Genomic DNA, 14,275 nt, shown 5'->3' on the forward strand with positions numbered 1-14,275 from the left:
AACCTGAGGGTGAGCAGGAGGTCGAGAGAGGCAGAGGAGGTGGCGTGGGCGTGCCTGCACCACAGAGCAGTGGGAGCCGTGGGGTGACCCCGTGCCCGCAGGGACGGGCCAGGTCCTCGCAGGGCAGAGGGGCTGGCAGGGGGCAGACGTGACACCAGCTGACGCAGGCGTGCTGGAGCGGCCGGGCTGGGACAGGGCCAGGTGCGCTGCTGGCCTCCACTCCTCTGGGCGGCCACCACTCACAGCAACGCATCACCGCTCACAGCAGCGCATTGCATCCTTAGAACCCACAAGGTGTTGGTCGTGCCATCATCCCTGCCTTACAAAGGAGGAAACTGAGGCCCAGCCACACTGCAAGTGGGCGCCTGAGCTGGGATCCAGACATTCTGAAACAAGTCAGGGCCATGGGAACACAGCCAGTGGACGGACCCCAGAGACAGGCAAGGACGGGCCCAGCGCACCTTCCTGGACCGACAGGGTGACAGGCAGGGCCATAGGGACAGAGAGTGTGAGGGCGCAGGTGGAGGTGGGCCCAGGGGTGGGCCCTGGGTCTGCGTGGGCGAGTGGGACACAGGGCGCCCCTGCAGGCAGGCCCACAGTTCATCGTCCTACCATTTACCTGAGGATGGTTCAGTTCCACGTGCTGGTGTCGACTGATTCCCAGAAGAAACTGGGATTCCTTGTCACCAGTGGACACCCCTCCCGGGCCTCTGTTCCTGTCCCCACTCTCGATGGAGGGGGACCGTGGCAGGTCACCGCCGGCCCCATCCTCGCTGAGATCACTGAGGCCGTGCACAACACCGTCCTGACGTCAGGGTAAAGGACACCCAGTCACGTCAGTGGGAATTAGAGAACAGAAAAGAAGGGAAAAGTTTAAATTGAGGAAATCGAACACTGGGCTGTAGTAGGAATTGCTGCTGTGGCGCTATTTTTAGCTTTATTGAGTTGATTGATGGGCCGGTTGCGAAAGCAAAGTAAACAAAAGAATCACTTCAAGTTCTCCAAGGGAAAAGGCCCAGTTTTTAAGAGTCTTTAAACGGTTAGCAAGCTTGTGACTTCTTAGCATCACCCTGAGCTCTCCTTCCTTCCCGTGTCCTCGGCTCTGCAAGCTTCATGGGACTTCACAGCCTCCAGTCCACTGGGCCCGGTTCAGCCTGGAGCAGGTGCCCAAGGCCTTCCCTTCTGTAGGATGCCCCGGCCCCGCCCTGACAGGACCATAGCGGTCATAAATCCCTGCCCGAGCCAAGCCACCCCCATTCACAGCTAGACTTTAAAACCAATCAGACGTAATCAGCCTCTGGACGGGCTGCCCCCACGTGCATTTTTGCCCGGCCCTTGGGGACAGTTTCTGTGTCCAGGTGTGGGCTCACCGCGGTGGCCATGCCAGGATGCCCTGGCAGAAGGCGGCAGTGTGCTTCAGCCCTTAGCATTCTCGACCCCACCATGATGGTCCCCCAGTGGGGCACGGGACTTGCCCCGGGTCCCACATCCTGCGGGCAGCCTCCACCCCAGAGTTTCTGGCCAGCCCCGGGACAGCAGTGTTTGTATCCGCATCCAGAATGGTCAGGAGCTTGCTGTGCAACATTCCTGAGAGAAGAACATTTTCCAGTGTGCACTGCTTTTCCCACTGCAAGTTATTTCTCAGAGGCTTGCTCCTGGAATCAGTGTCTCCGCTGAGTCTTTCTGAGGCAGGCACGTATCAGGCTCAGCTTCATCCCCCTGGGACACTGCCCCAGGCAGGCGCCGTCTGGAGGGCAGCAGGGGGGCAGCTTCCGGAGGAGGCCCAGGGCCCTCTTGAGGGTTTGGAAAGTGGAGCAGGGCAGGCAGCGGCTCAGACCACGGATGGCAGGGAGCCGCAGGGAGCCGTGGGAGAGGGCCGAGGGAGGGCTGTGTTTCCTGAGGCCGCAGGAGCAGGACCCAGTGGGGCAGGGCCAGGAGGAAGGGGGCTCCCCGAGGCCTCGGCTGTGGCAGAGTCACTGCAGGAACCTGTCCTTTGGGAAGGAGGATGCTTGGCTATGCCAGTCTCTGCTTAGTCCTCTTGGCCCATGGAGTGCTGGGGCTCACTCCAGATGCAGGCCCTCCCTGTGGCTCCCGGCCTGTGGGAGGGCAGTGGCTGTGGCCTGGCCCCTGGGCTGAGGTGGGAAACAATGTCAGGGAGCAGGCCTCTGCCATGGAAGGGAGGCCACAGGGCTTGCTTCCATGGGGCACAGAGGAGCTCGGGGACAGCAGACATTTCCTCCTCCCTGCGGCCCCATGATTCCCATCTCACGGTGAGCAAACTGAGGCCCAGCATCGCGCAGCCCGCAGGGAGCAGAGCTCGGATGCTTCTCACCTCCTGCCCACCGCCCTCCCCACCCAGCCTGCGCCCAGCCCGGCAGGAGTGGAGGTTCAAGCCCACCTCCGCCCTGGGCATCATCCTGCTTGCCTGGCCTTGATTAGCTGGCCCCACCCCAGCCCAGCAGGAGGGACTCTGAAGACCACAAGCCCTGAGCCACAGAGCCAGGGAGTGTGGGGGCTGCGGCTGAGCCAAGGCTCGCTGCTTTTGCCGGGGGGCCGCCCCCGTGGGCCGGCGCACCTCTGACCGAGTCAGGTGCCCTGTGACTGCACAGACCCAACCTCCTCATTTGTGAGATGGGGGATGTGAATGTCCAGCGCTTGGCACTCGAGAGCCCTGTGGTCCCAACAGTGTCAAGATGGCCACAAGCCACACACTGGGCCCCAGGGAGCAGCCTGGTGCAATCAGGACGTGGCCATTCCGGGCCCACCCCTGCCAGAGCGCGTGACTGCCTTGCCATCACGTCTCTAAACACCTGTCTTGACAGTGAAAGCAGTGGGCAGGAGCACACCCCCCCACAGAGGGTTCTGGGGGTGGGAGGGGCAGGGTGGAGCGCAGCTGAGGGTCCCTAAGGGGTCTGGCAATGGCTGGGGGCATAGGGGAGGGCAGAGTGTATCTGGTGGCCTTTGCCTGTCCCCCATCCCCTCAGGGCACCGTGCCTGTGGCTGCTGCTCATTCACCTCCCCTTCCTTGCGGGCTTCCCAGGTGTGCCCTGGGTAGCTCAGAGTCATCCTGAGCTGGAGTGGAAGCCCCAAGGGAGGACGGCCTTCCTGTGGCGATGGGCGCTGGCCCAGGAGCCCGAGCACAGGGCTGGGCGGCACCCCCATGGCGTGGAGCCGGGGCTGCTGCAGGGGGCTGGAGTGTGGATGCCCCAGCGCCCCGTCCACATGGGGCCCGACCCACAGATCTTCCGGTGCGCCTGCTCTGGGCGTAGCCATGCTGCCCTACCTTCGGGGTTTAGCCCTGCTTTTGACTTCCTGGTCCCGACCCTGACCTCAGTTTCCCCATCTCCAAAGGCAGGCCAGCTGGATGAGGTCAGTGGTTTTCCAACCCTTTTTCCAAAAGAGCCCTTTCTCACACACCCCACTGGGAAACACAAAAGGGCAGCTGCTCCCGCAGAGACAGGAAGGGCCGGGCCCACCTGCTTCGGCTGCACCACCACCGCCTGCTCCCCAGAGGAGGGGCATGAGCCCTGGGGAGGCTACGGGGTCTCTGCCCTGCCACCACACTGCCCACCCAGACAGGGCTTCCCCAGCTCAGGGCCCAGGCCGTCTTTCTGGGGTGGCTTCAGGCTGGGAATTTCTCTCTCTCTCTTTTTCCTTCCACTTTTCCTATTTGGAAAGTTTGACCAAGTTGCTTCTGAGAAAGCGGCATTGGGTTTGAAATCCAAACCAGAGCTGAGGGCTCCAGGGGCCCCGGCCTGGTTTCCATGGTGATGGGCTGTGGCCACCACGTGCCTCTGGGGGCAGAGCATGTACTCCCTCACAGGCCGGGGTGAGGCCACTCAAAGGCCGCCCACGCCCTCACCCTCAATTCTGCTCCTGGCCAGCCTCAGGCCCTGCACCATGCCTGGCCCCACCCATAGCTGGTGGCTTTGGGCGAGCTGCTCAGTATTGGTAAGACTTAGTTTCTTCATCTGTAAACTGGGGCTGACCAGACCCACCTCACGGGGTTATCGAGGATCACGGGAGACCATTACCACATGTGCCCCGGGGCCACTGTGTCCAGGAGAGGGTCCAGGAAGGCCCCGGAAGGAGGAGGAGGCAGCTGGGGGAAGGGACTTCGTGGAAAAGAGCACACAGGCTCACTGGGGTCCGTGTGGGAAGGAGGCGAGGTGGCTCAGGGCCAGTTGGAAGGATGTGCAGGAATTTGGTTGATTAAAAACAAATTTTGAAACGTTGATTTCTAATTAGGTATAAGAAGTCTAAAATTAGGGTATGCCAAAGCAGGTGGAGCTTCCCCAGGAAGCCCAGCCCCTCGCCAGGGTGGCACTGACTCTCAGATAACGTCCTGTCACACCCACCCCGCAGCTCCCCATGTGGGGACACTGGCAAATTTGCTTAGGACAGACGAGCAAGGGCCCGCTCCAGGCTGCAGGGGAGGCCGCCCCAGCCCCAGCGGCTCAGTGCTGGGCTTTATTTCCAGAGAGGGACCCGCCTGGCCCTACTCAGAGGAGGGGTGGGGAACCCTGGGCTCCAGGCCCCTCTTGGGTGGGGAATGAAGCCGGCCCTGCAGCAGGGGCACCACGGGAAACCCAAGAGGAGGAGATGGTGGTGCTCGGGCGCAGCGAGCTCTCGGAGGCAGGGCTCGACCTGCGGGAGCCCCTGCCTCAGCCCCCTTTCCTCGGGGCCGGATGTGAGCAGTGCACCCGGCACCCTGCGTGTGCCGAGGGTGCAGGAGAGGGGGTCGGCCAGCTACAGCAAGGGGAAGGGGGCAAGGTGGCCGGACAGACCAGGGAGAAGGTGGTCCAGGAGAGGGAACAGAGAGAGGCCAAATGGCACATGAGGGTCGGCACTGGGTGGGGCAGGTGGTGCTGGAGAGGGCAGGGCTGGCTGTCCCCAGGGCTGCCCACGTCCATGGTCATCCAGAGGTACGTCCGGGGGAGGGTGCACTCTAGCCAGAGAGTGATTGGATATGTGCTGCGACGCTGCTTGGCTTGGGTCGTGAACTCAGGCCTCTGCAAGTTCCGCCACCTGCCAGCAGGAGCGTCCGGCAGGTGTGGGGGTCCTGCTCCCAGGGGCCGGTCCTCGTCCTTGTTCCTCACAGCTCAGTGGGAGGCCCCCAGGCCACAGCAGAGGCTGCACGGCGCTCTAGAGAGGGGAGGAATGCTGCGCTTGTAACATCTCACATTTGTTCTTCTGGTTCGGGGCACCCCTGCAGGTTGGGGACAGAGCCCTGCTCTGCAGGACAAGCCTGGACGAGTTTGTTCCCCTTCTGATGTTCTACACGAGTGTGAAGGGTTTGGGGGAGGTGGCGGGTTGTAAGCCTGCTTGGGACCTGAACGCCAGTGGAGGCACCAGCTCTGCCTGGGATGTCGGCTTTGTCTGTGGTCAGTGCCTGACCCCCGCCACCCCTTCAGCTCAGCCCCTCCCTGCATGAGGATCCTGTGCTGGTCATCCAGGGAAGACACCTGGCACAGGCCACGGCCACTGCCACCACTTGTGGCCTGAACCTGGCTCCACTTACTCAGCACAGATGCCCCCGGGTCCATAAAGGCCACTCATTAGGAGCCAGGGGTCAGATGGTGGATGGGTTGTCCTAGTTCTCTCCATGTGCACATCAGACATGGCTTTTCTAGGATGCGGGCTCCCCTCCTGAGATGAAACGGAAGCAGCTTAGCAGCCCTCCAAAGACTGGGCTATTCTAGAAGCCTGGACGGTAGCTCTCATTTCCAACCCTGACGTGGGGCGGGCTCAAAGGAGCCAAGTGTTAGCACCCTCTTGCTCTGAGGAGGCTCTCTTGGGCCCCATCAAACACATGCCAAGTCCCAGATCACCCCGAGAGGCATCAAAGCCTGCTGGTGTCTCTTCTCCTCGCTGCCCATTCCCCAGACCCCTGGCAGTCCCTCTCTCCATGAGCCCACGTGCAGCCCCACTGCACACACTAGGCACCCCTTGCCCTCCACGTGGTCCCATTGGCTGTCCCTGATCGTCCCAGCCACCCCCACCCCTGCCGCCATGTGGGGAGATCCCTGTCCAACAGCATCCAGCCCACAGGCCTGCCTCTTCTTCCTGAAGCTGCTCTGTCCCCCACCCCAACCTTGTTTCTCTCCCTGTGAGGCCGGCTCCGCTCCTGAGCCCCCAGCTGGGCTGGAATTGCCAGGTCAGCCAAGCTGACATGGGCCACGGCTGTGTCAGTGCCTGCGCACAACAGCCCTGGCATCCATGACCGAGACCCTGGCTCCGCCCCATGGTGACTGGGGCCTTGGGCAGGCCCTGCAGGTCAGGCACTGGTGGAGGTGCATGCATACTCGTGTGCTCATCCCCGCAGAGCTGAGCGTGGCATGGGCACAGCTGTCTGCTGAGGTGGATGCTGCCCCGGACCGAGGGACAGGGGTCCTTGCGCCCGGCCCTCTTTGTTTCCCTGGGCAGGTCCTTGTTCCCCACCTGTGTCCTCACTCATGGGTCAAACAGGCAAAACAGCTGGACTCAGTGACATCAGCGATACTTTGCAGCTGCAGAGCATAGTCTGAGCCGCTTTTGAGCGCCAGAGGCTCTAGTGAGAATGAGATGGGGCTGCAGCTGGGGTCTGTGTGCCCGGGGTGGAAGGCGAGCTTCTTTCTCAGCCGTCAGGGAAAGGAGAGGAAGCTGGCTGCCGTGGGCCTGTGAGGCTGGCACGCTACCGGCAGAGAGATTGCTCAGGCACACGACACACAGAGCCAGCGTCCCATAGCGGGGAGGCCTGCACCTCCAGACCAGCTGGCAGCTCAAAGCTCCAGCGCTGAGAATTTGGACTGTTAACTCTAAGAAGCAGTCTTGCTACCTAAAAGGCAGCGTTGGACTTAGCCTGGGGAAGACTGGGGTTAGGTCAAGGTGGGGGCTGGGGTAACGGCTGGTGGAAAGGAACCAGGAGCAGCCTGCAGGTCTGCGTTGGGTCAGGTCTTGAGAAGGGTGGCCGTGAGAGGCCACTGGGCCACGTGGTCCCGTGGGCAGCGCAGCCGGTGGCACTTCGGCCAGCAGCTAGCTCTAGGTCTGGGTCTTGGCTTTGCAGGGCCAGGAGCCACCTCTGCTGGGGGTGCAGGCCTGGGGCGTGTGGCGCAAAGCACAGGTGCGTGTTTCCAAGGAGGGTGTGGCCACTCGAGGGGGCTATGCTGCCCGCTGAGAGGAAGGTGGCCAGAGAGGTGTGAGCAGGCCCGCCACACGCTCTGCACGCCGCCCCGGGTGCAGGCCTGGGCTCTTGCACACGTTGGTCCGTTAGTCTGGCTTCCACTCCCCGGTCCACCACACGCCTCTTGGCCTTGGAGTCTTCCTTTCCACTTGCATAGGGATGACAGCCTCTACCCCAAGGCTACTGTTTGTCCTCTGCTGCTCCTCACTCAACACAGACGCCTGGAGACAGTGTGGACCACCTTCAGGCCAGGGGCTACTCACACAGACAAGGCTGGAGTCGTCCAGTCTCACCTTCTCTGGCTCCTTCTGGCTTTGGCGGCCATCCCTGGGCTCCCGGGCTCACAGCTCCCCCTCTGCAGCCCCGACGGGTGTGCAAGTGCTTCACCTAAGAGATGGTGGCAGAGCAGAGAATGAACGGGGATAGTCAGGTGGGGGCCGCAAGAGGAAAGCTGGCCGCCCGACTTCCCAGCGTGGACACGGGTGCAGCCCCGGCCTGCCTACCTCCCCGCTGGCCGCCCAGGGGTGCTGGGTGGATGGTGGCTGGGGATGTGAAGGTCAGGACTTCCCAGGGCTGGCCCTTGACCGGGGCTGGACCAGAACCTCTCCCTTAGGGCTGAAGAGAAGAAAGACAGGGTCCTGTAGGCAGTGAGGCTGCCCGGGGTGAGGGCCATGTGGGGAAGGCCTGGGCTCTGAGCCGAGGGCAGGAAGGGGCCTGTGTGTTGGGCCGTTTCCTTCCCCAGCTCAGCCCTGGCCACCTCTTCCTCCTGCTGGCCCCCAGTCCCCCATCTGGAAGAGGTCAACGAGTAAGGTCCAAGGCAGGGGGAGGTGGCTCTCAGGGCCAATTACCTCTTGCTCTTGCCACCATCTTCCTTGTCTTCTTGGTCACCCACAGGTCCTGGGGCTAGAGTGGAGAGAGGGGTCTGTCAGGCAAAGCCCCCGTGGGGATCAGGTGATGTCCTCAGATGTTTGTTTTCTTCTTACGATCGATTGTTGAAGTTTGCTCTGGGGGATTAAGGTTAGGTGTCCCTTGGAGAGGCAGTGGGGCACCCTGATAGTGTGGGGCTCATCCTGCCCTGAGGTCAAGGGGCTTCTCAGGTGCTTGGGCCTGTCTTCAGCCCAGGGCCGTGCACCCCCCTCTGCATCAGTCCTCCTCCCAGGAGCCTGCCAGTCTCAGGCAGTCCTGGGGCGCTCGCTGTGACTAGGCCAGTGACAAGGGTGACTCCAGGGGCAGGCTGGAGCACACCCTTCAGCACCCAGGCAAGGTGGCCAGGGACACCTGCCCCCCACCCCAGGATTAACCCCGAACAGCCAGCTCACAGGTTAGACCAGCCCCTCCCTGCTCACGGGGGCTCCTGCTGGCCGTGGGGGAGCAAGGTCAGGGTGGCCCCGAGGGTGGCATAGTGGTGCAGGAGCTCCCACCGTCTTAGGCCCTCAGGGTGGCCCTGAGGTGGGGAACAGCTGTTTCTACAGGGCAGTAGTCAGAGGGCTGTGTCCTGCACGTCCAAGTGCTTTGTGGGCGATTAGGACCTGCATAGGGTGCTGACAAGTGCCAGGTGGGGCACAAGGTTTTCTCAGGCCCCAGAAGTTCTCAGGCCCACCAGTCCCACAGCTATCACAGTGCTGTTGCATGAAGCCCCGGGGGGGATCCCCATGTGCACAGAAGTGTTTCCCCCTGGGGGGTCAGGGAGGGTGGTCCCCACTTCCTTGTTCTGCGGCCTGGCAGCTAGAGACGGTGATGCCCATCTCTTGGGGCTCTGGAGAGGGCTGGGGTGCAGGGTGCCGTGTGGTGCTGGAGCAGGCCAAGGAGGTGGAGCCCTCAGGTGCCAGCATTCGCCCGGGGCATCTCCCCAGAGCCCCTGAGCTCCCCTCGCCCACCATGGCCTCCCTCCTGCTGTGACAGCAAGACCCTGAGCCCCGGGCTGCCCCCACCCGCTGCTTCCAAGCTGTGTGGGAGGCCTCCTGCACACAGGGGCCTGTTTCCAGAGAACTACCCGTTCCACACACACCGTTTCTTTCTGGCCCAGATGTGATGCCCACACACATCTTCAGCCTCCCTGGGTCTGACTCGACCTGTGCAGGGCATGAGCGTCCCATGTCTGCTCTAGCCCTGGGGACAGCTGGGGGGAGTGTCCCCACCTCTTCTGGAGCCAGCCAGGCCTGGGGATGGCTCTCAGCCATACTAGACTTCCTGCTGTGTGACTCTGAACCTGTCCCCACGTGTGGGTGTCATGACGACATGAGTGTGGACAGTGAACAGCTGTTGTGACTTGAGGACATGCGGCGGGAGCACTCCTCGCCTGAGACCCAGCCCAGTGGGCATAGCCTCAAGGTGGCCTGTCTCCCTGCAGCTGTGTGGCCTCTGGGAGCCCAGGGCCAGACAGAGAGTCCTGATCCTCCAGGGAGTGTGAGCCACTGCCTCTGCGCCCCCCGGAGGGAGGGCAGGCAGGGAGTGCACAGCCCCCTGGCCGAAGGTTGGCCTTGGGCCGATTGGACTGGGGGCACGTGGCAAGCCTGGGAAAGCTGGTGGGCAGGAGCCAGCCGGGGCAGGACAGGTGGAAACTATCTGGCTTGGGGAGATGTCACCAGGACAAGTGTCACCAGGATAGGGACCTGGTGGATCTGAGGCATCTGGGTGTTTGGGGAGGGAGGAAAGAGCCAGGCCCTCGTGGTGCTGAGGTGGGGGAGGGATGGTGGGGAGGCTGGTGCCTGGCCGGGGGGCTGCGCCTTTGCTCAGCCTGTCCTCAGCTGGGGCAGGAGAAGCAACCAGGAGCTGGTGGGTAACTCCAGGGCGGCCGGCTCCACAGGAAGCCAGAGAGGAAGGTGCTGTGTGCTCGCTGGGGCTGTGGGTGCCAGGGGCGTCCCTCTGAGCCCACTCCTTTCAGAAGGTGCACAGTTCCGCTCCTGGCACCCACAGGCCTCTGCAGGGCTGCCACATGCCGAGGCTGAGGGGCTCCTGAGCCTGCCTGGCTTCTGCCCAGCCCCACCCCTCCCCGCAGTGTCTTCTGCTCTTGGGGCCTCACAGCCAACTGGAAAATGAGCCCCCTCCCAGCTGGAAAGCCCCCTAGGGGATGCCGTGATGCCCCTGTCCTGCCCTCCCCGCTGAGGATGGGCCTGGGAGAGGCTTCACTCCAGCTCCCACTGGGTCAGCAAGGACATCCCCCACTCACCCACTCCTCTGCCCTGCACCGCGCCCTCGGGGCACAACTCCAGCGGCCCCGCGCACAGAGCTGCCCCGTACAGGGCGAGGACAGCCCCAGCCCGGCGCGTTGCTGGCCCCTGTCGCCCTGCCTTCCGCACTCCTGGCCGCCCCTACCCGGCTCGGCCTGGGATGCCAGGTCCCACAGCCTCCCGCGGTGAGGGCTGTGCCCCCCGTACCCTCAGCGGCCCGGCCCGGAACCCGCGAGTGTTTGCCGGCAAAGTCAGCCGTGCCGCTGGGCCCGCTTCCAGGCCGAACAGCGAGCGAGCGCCCGCGCCCCGTCCGGCCCCGCCGCCCCGCCCCGGCCCTCCGAGCCAGCGAGCGAGCGAGCCTCCGCGCCATGGCCCGGCGCCCGCCCTAGCTCCCTGCACAGATGCCACGGCGGAGCCGGCGGGTAGGAACTTGCCCGGGGCCGGGGCGGGGGCCGGGGGCCGGGCCGCGACAGTGTCTCCCCTCTGCCCGCAGGCTCTGCGCTCTCCCGAGCTTTGGCTCAGTCCTCCGGGCCGGCTCACGCGGCCGCCCCCCGCCTGGCCCCCGGCCCGCCCGGCGCAGCAGGAAGCCCGCGGGCCGCGGTTTCCCGGGCGCCGCGGCAGAGGAAGTCGGCAGGCGGCGGGGTCGCGGCGCCCCCTGCCCCTGTCCGGGTCCCCGCACAGCGCCAGGTGGGCGGCGGGCGGACCGGGGCGGGGGGACCCGGGGGAGAAGCCCGCCCGCGAGCCTGGGGCGAGCCCAGCCGACCCGCCGGGGACGCAAGTGGGCGCGCGGGGGTGTGCGCTGCGCCGGCCCCGCGAAAGCGAAAGCCGCTAGCTCGCCGACCCAGCAACTTCGCGGCGGGCGGCGCGGACCGGGAGCTGCGCGGGCCACTACCGGGGATGGTGAGCCGGCCGGCGGGTGGGCAGCGGCACCCCGCGCGGTGCTTCCCCGGCTATAAATAGCTGCCGTGCGGGGGTGGGAAGATGGTGCCGGGGCTTGGCGAGCGCCTGGCCTACTCCAAGCCCCGGGCTGGGCCGGGACCCTGCCCCGCCGCAGAGTGGGCGGGAGGGGGCGGAGGGGCTCGGCGCGGAGGCGAGGGGGGCCCGGCGGAGTTGCCGGTGGGCTGCCTCCGCGCTCTTGGTTGTTTGTCATTTCTGCTTCTCCCCGGAGGGGGAGGGGACGGACGGCCTGGCAGTTCTGGGGATCCCGTGTGCGACATCTCATTTGGCAGAAGAGGCTGGAAACGGGCGGGCACCGGCCGCAGGCAAATTGTAGGCTTCCCCAGCCCTTGCCTGCGCTGGGGACTCGTTACCTGTGGATGGCGCGGGGAATCCCTTTCCCTTCGCAGCCCAGCTTGGACGGCTCCTGGGGGCAGGGCCAAGGCGCCCCTGGCGGCCTCTGTGCAACCCTGCGGCCAGAGAGGTGGCTCTGATGGTTTTGCAGAGGAGGCTGCAGGGCTTCCTGCCCCCAGGCGTGTTCAACCTCGCCCGCCCCTGGCGCGCCCTTAACCGAAGGCCTGGAGCGGGATGGTGGCTCCGATTGCTGTGGGAGGTGCAGGGCCCTTAGCTCTGCAGGGCATCAGGAAGATGGGGAGCTGGCAACCTGGAAACGCAGTCCTGGCCCCAAAGGCCTCAGGACTCCACCAGGGCAGTTCCTGGAGGTGATGGAGCCATCTGGGCCGGCGGTGGGAGAGGTGATGCCGTGCTGGCCTGCCTGTCTGTGATGTTCACCCTACTTGGGGGCAGGCAGGGCGGAGCGGGAAGAGCTGGGTAGGCTGAGTTCTGCTGCCAGCTCATCTCCCTGTTGGCTGTGTGCCCTGGAACTAGTCTCTCCGGGGGAGGTGTAAGTGGGGTCATGTGTGGGAGAAGCTGGGAAGGTGCCCTGTGAGTACTGTCGGCCCCAGGGACTCATGGGCACCAGATGCAGCCCTGCCCTCTCCACCCTTCTCTGAGTGGTCTCGCTGCTTGGGAGGTTTGCGTGGGCTTACAGGTAACAGGTGTCTCCCCAGGACTGTGGAGGGCGCCGGTATTCTCCCCAGGGCTGCTCTTGACCTCAAGGCCTCACAGTCAAGATACCGACGCTTTCTTTGCTCGGCTCAGGGTTGGGCTGCGGCACCGAAGCTGTCCTGGAAACAAAGTTTTTATGCTTCTCTGGGAAAAAAGGCTCCTAAGCTCCTACCCTGACACCCCTTCTTGCTGAGGGGCTCCCTCTCACCCTCTTGCTCCTACAGCCCCCAGCCCACTGCTCCTCGGAGTGGGATGCCAGCAGGCTCTCCTGGCCTCGCCTGCTCGGAGCGCTGAGTCACTGCTGCACCCATGCCAAGGGGGTGGGCTGCAGGAATCCCTCTGTCCGGGAGGCGGGCTCTCCCTGGGGTGCTCACAGCATCGTGTTCTCTGTGAACAGGGATGTTGGGCTGAGCGGCCGTGGGGAGGCCTTGCTCACCTGTCATGCTGTGGGCGTGGGACAGGTGGGGGCTGGGAGGGCCTGGGCAGGTGGGACGCTCTCCGCATCTTAGATCAGGAGCTCAGGCACGGCCTCCAGGACAGCACCCGCTGCTGCATGCCCACCATTGTCCCCTCTGTGGGGAGGGGTCCAGCCTGAGCAGAGGGAGAAAAGCTCTGTGGGGAAGGCTGTTCAGCCGACATTCTTCCTAATGATCCTGAAGACTCCACCCCAAATGTCACCCAGGAGGGGACCGAGCGAGTTAGGGTACACCTGCCGGGCGACGCACTGGGGTCCTTTTAAGTGATGGGGAGTTTTTGATGGTGCAGGAAAATACGCGTGCTCCATTACTGAGTTAAAAATTAAGGTGAAAGAACTCACGCTCCTCTGTACCTTCTGCTCAGGACACTTGGGTCACAAGGTCGACTCTAGGGGGCTGCCCATCTCCCCTCACTTGGCAGGGGCTCCCCTCCCTCTTCCTCCGGTTCCTGCTCCTTTCTGGCTTCCTCCCTGGCTTTTCCTGTACAACCCCCTCCCCAAAGTTCTTGCTCTCTTAGCTCCTTTTTTCTTATTCCAATCTCTCGTCTGTCCCCTCGCCCTGGATGGCAGCCATCTGTGTCTGCCTATCCCACCAGCATGGACCCCTTTGGGGGTATGCCTGACCCATCCGTGTGATCCCCCAGTCCCTGGGATGCACTTGGCTTTCTGTGCAGTTGCCAGGCTGAGCCGCCCTGGGGGACCCAGGGGCCTCCCTAGCGCCTGCAGGGGCTCCATCTGGGGCGCAGACTCCCCCAGGCTTGACCAGGCCTTGGCTCAGATGCAGCGCTGGCAACTCCCTCAGAGCCGCCCGAGAGCTGCACCAAGGTTGTGGGGACTTGGGACCAGCGTTTGTGGTCTTGACCGGGAACATTCCTTTCGTGGAGGGTGTGCAGGCCTGCCTGGTGGCCCCCCAGAAGGCCAGCTCTATTCAGGGCATGGAGGGGCCAGGAAGCAAGAGAGGCTCAGCCCCTCCTGCCTGCCCACCGGCGGCAGCTCAGAGGCTGGGGGGGCCGCGCGACAGGATTCAGGCCCTCAGGACTGGCTGCTGCCCACGAGAGCTAGGTCGGCCCTTGACACCACCCTGTGGCAGCCCTTGCTCAGGCTGGGCTGGGCCTGGGAAGGCACCGAGCAGACACAGGCCCTTCTGGGTTGCCTGCCCAGCCGCCTGCTTCTACCTCTTCCGCCCTCTGGCCTGCTGTGGGTCCCCTATCGCCTTTCCCTCCTCTCTTCCTACCTGAGGCCCCTAGGCGCAGCTTCTTCTCGGCCTTTCTGGGCGCGCCTGGCTGTCGTTACTTTCTCCTCTGTCCTTCTGTTTGAGCCACACCTGGTGCCCCGGCTGGGCACGACCCCGGTGGCAGCACAGTGGGGAAGGGGCCACATCTGAGTCCCGTGGGTGGGGCAGCAAGGGACGGCGGGAGGAGCCCAGGATTCCGGGAAGACTCCCACGACAGGGCCCCAGGGACT

At 64.2% G+C, this 14,275-nt stretch overlaps 1 protein-coding gene and 1 long non-coding RNA gene across 2 annotated transcripts in view; one reads left to right on the top strand and one right to left on the bottom strand.

The window, feature by feature from the left end:
• The window catches only part of CABIN1 (calcineurin binding protein 1), a 97,954-nt gene that overhangs the window by 67,687 nt on the left and 15,992 nt on the right, over positions 1 to 14,275 (top strand). The window lies entirely within an intron of this gene.
• On the bottom strand, positions 7,679 to 11,720 carry LOC309970389. Its single transcript, XR_014326686.1, has 3 exons — positions 11,643 to 11,720; positions 8,011 to 8,065; positions 7,679 to 7,777 (listed from the first exon to the last, which is right to left on the bottom strand). It is a non-coding gene; the product is annotated as an uncharacterized lncRNA (long non-coding RNA).

Source organism: Leucopleurus acutus (assembly GCF_964270905.1).
Source record: "Leucopleurus acutus genome assembly, chromosome: 13".
In the NCBI taxonomy this organism is placed as follows: domain Eukaryota; kingdom Metazoa; phylum Chordata; class Mammalia; order Artiodactyla; family Delphinidae; genus Leucopleurus; species Leucopleurus acutus.